A 3,158-nucleotide genomic window follows, 5' to 3' on the forward strand; every position below is an offset into this window, starting at 1 on the left:
TTTTCCAAAGTTTTACTAAGATGTATAAAATACGAACTTAAAAATATGCATCTACATCTTTAGTGGGATTTATCAAGTGGAAAACTTACTTTTTTCATTAATGGAAGATTATTGGCCATTACATCTGCAGGTGTTATGTCCCATAATTATATCTATGTATCCTGTCCTTCCACAGTTGCTATTAGAAGAATGTCGCGGCCTTTGTACTGTCCTCCACATTTCAGAGAGGATATTTCACACTTCAGGGGAGGCTCCTGACCACCATGGTGGATGCAGGGATGGGTAGAAGATAAAGTGATTTGAGTGAGAGCACGCACTGCCAGGGGAGGGCATAAGATGGGCAGCTTCCAGGGAGCCCTCTTGACGGGGAGAGGCCCTCGGATCATGACAGACACAGGGGATCTTGAGGCACTGAGGCACTGAGAAAGTCAGGAGAGCGGATATGGCCTGCTGGAGCCTTCCTGGAGAGGTGGTGGGACACAGCAATAAAAATGGATTGATTCTATGCAGTAAGAGACACTGGCGTGAGTGCCGGAGACCCCAGGGGGATTGCAGCTATGTCATCCCAGTTCACATCTCCAAGTTGTGAACCACATCTCCAGATGTGGTTCAGTTTACAGACTCAGGTGTCCCAGAGTTCACCTGGAAAAAGAGAGAAGAGTTTGCTCTGGGTTAGGAGCAGGTGCACCTGCCTGTCTCCTAAACCCTCACCCCAAGCACCAGACACTACCGTCTGTCTGGATTTCATGGCCAGTTGTTCACCGGAAGCTGACCAGGGGCTGGATCTGGGGAGGTCATGCTGTTGTAAGAAGCATGTCTCCCTGCCACTCTCTCAGGAATAGACATAGGCTGCAGAAGGGCAGATTGAGGTTCCTCTGCACAGTGTGGGTGGCATCACCAGCACTGGGTGGCAAAGCAGAGGCCCCTCAGGAGGTTTCCCCTGGAGGCAGCCCTGCAGGAGTAGATGTGCCCACTCTGCAGGACCTCCCCCAAGGGGCCCACAAGCAGCAGGCCCTACTGCCCGGCCAGAGCTGAGTGCTGGGTGGCTCGGCCCAATGCTGGAGTGCACAGGCTGCCGGGCACCCTGGTGAAGCCTCTGCCCTTGCAGCCTGCAGGGTCTGGCTAGAGTGTGAGAGGGAGCCCCATGGGCCGGGCTTTCTGCAACCTGTGATCTGTGCACAGACATGGTCTTTCTGGTAGCTTCTATTAGTGGGGTCATTCCAATGCTCAAGACAAATGAAAGATTGGGGAACCCCCAGATTCAACTTGCCTTTTGCCACTGCCAATCTCAGTACCCCTAAACCCAGTGTCACTCATGCCATGACTGTGCTTCACACCGGTGGGTCTCTGGGCACTGCATGCCCTACTGGGCAGTGAAGGGATCTCCTTGGAAGTCCATGCGAATTTACTGGGGTCCTGGGAAGTTCAGTTTTCTGGACGTCAGAGAAATGCCCCCTGGTGGTAGGAGAGTTCAGGATGCCACCACCAGAAAAAGGCCGCCCCTTGGTCTGTCTTTGAAGGAAAATCATTTGAGAGTTGCAGATGTAACTTTGTAAGCTTGTGAGTTACAGATGAGAAAGCCACGCTTGGAAACTGCATGAGATTGCTGGCGTTAGGGTCCCAGGAACACTTTTCTGCATAAACACACCAGGCTGAGGATGCCCACCACGCCCGCAGGGGTGGGTGGAGAGGTGGATCCTGGAATCCACAGAAGAGAAGGCCAGATCGTGAACCCTGGAATCTTCAGGTACCCCAAGGAGCAGGTGTAGACAGTCCCAGCCTCTTTAACCCTCATCTGCCCACGGTGGGCTCCTCCCCTGGATCTGACCCATCCCCTTCCAAAGCAAGGTGTGGTCATGGGACTTGCCTAGACAGTGAGTTTGGAGGATCAGGGTTGCAGGTCACTTTCTAAAGAGGTCTTTGGAGCTGACAGTCCCTGCCCAAGAAGGGGCAGGCATCAGTAGCACTCTGAAAGCACCTGTGGGTGCTCATCAAAATGAGCATTTGCATGGTCCTGTAGTATTGGAGGACAAAGACCACAGTGGGGAGGGGCACTGGGGAACAGCCTGGCCTCAGTGGAAAGCCAGGTGGCAGGGTGAGCTGTGGACCTATAGAGGCCTTTCCCAGGCACTTGCCAGTTCTGGCACATCCCATAAGCAACGTCATCCACATCTTGTCCAACTTTTTCGTCTTTTGCTTTTTTAGAGGCAAGGTCTCGCTTTGTCACACAGGCTGGAGTGCAGTGGCTCAGTCATAGCTCACTGAACCTTCAAACTCCTGGGACCAAACGATTCTCCCCCATCAGGCTCCCAAGTAGCTGGGACCACAGGTGCATGCCACCATGCTCAGTTAATTTTTTTAATACAAAAATTTTTTAGAGGCGAGGTCTTGCTATGTTGCCAGGCTGCTCTTGAACTCCTGGGCTCAAGCAAACTCTGCCTCTCACCTTGGCTTCCCAAAGTGCTGGGATTACAGGCATGAGCCACTGTACAGTTCCTGTACAATTTTTATACAAAAGGGTCTAGAGTGCATGTGCAACTTACTAGGCATGCCAAGGGACAGGCCTGCACAATCTCAAGTCCGAGAGGAAAAACAGAGTGGGATGGCACCTGCCTTTGTAAAGTCCCTTGGAGGGTTGAGGAGATACCTCTGCTGATGGACCCCACCCATGCCTTCCCCAACTCCCATCCTGGGTCTGGGGTCTCCCCACCCCAGCCTGGCCCAGGTCTCACCAGCACAGGAGCCTCACAAGCCATGCTACTTGACCAGCAGAGGGACAAGGACATCGGCATTCTTTCTCTTCCTTTTCCCTTTGGTCTTGCTGATCTGGGCAGGCCATACCTCTTTTCAGGTACTCATCTGTGCGTTTCTTTTTTTATTTTTTCCAGCATCTGTGCATTTCTATATGGCCATCTTTTGCCACATTCATTCTCTTTTCCCTCTCTACCTGAGGTAATTATTTACATATTTTTAAGGTGCACTTTTACTGGAATACATTCTTGCAATGTGTGCTTAATCATTTTGTGTGACTGCATTTCTTGTTGTTAGGTGAGCTTTGTGTATAAAATTAACCTTTTCAAAGTGAACAGGTTGGTGGCCCGAGGTGCATTCACAACGTTGTGCAACCACCACCTCTGTCTAGTTCCAAAATCTCATCA

This window comes from Theropithecus gelada, chromosome 1, assembly GCF_003255815.1.
Source record: "Theropithecus gelada isolate Dixy chromosome 1, Tgel_1.0, whole genome shotgun sequence".
NCBI classification, from domain to species: Eukaryota; Metazoa; Chordata; class Mammalia; order Primates; family Cercopithecidae; genus Theropithecus; species Theropithecus gelada.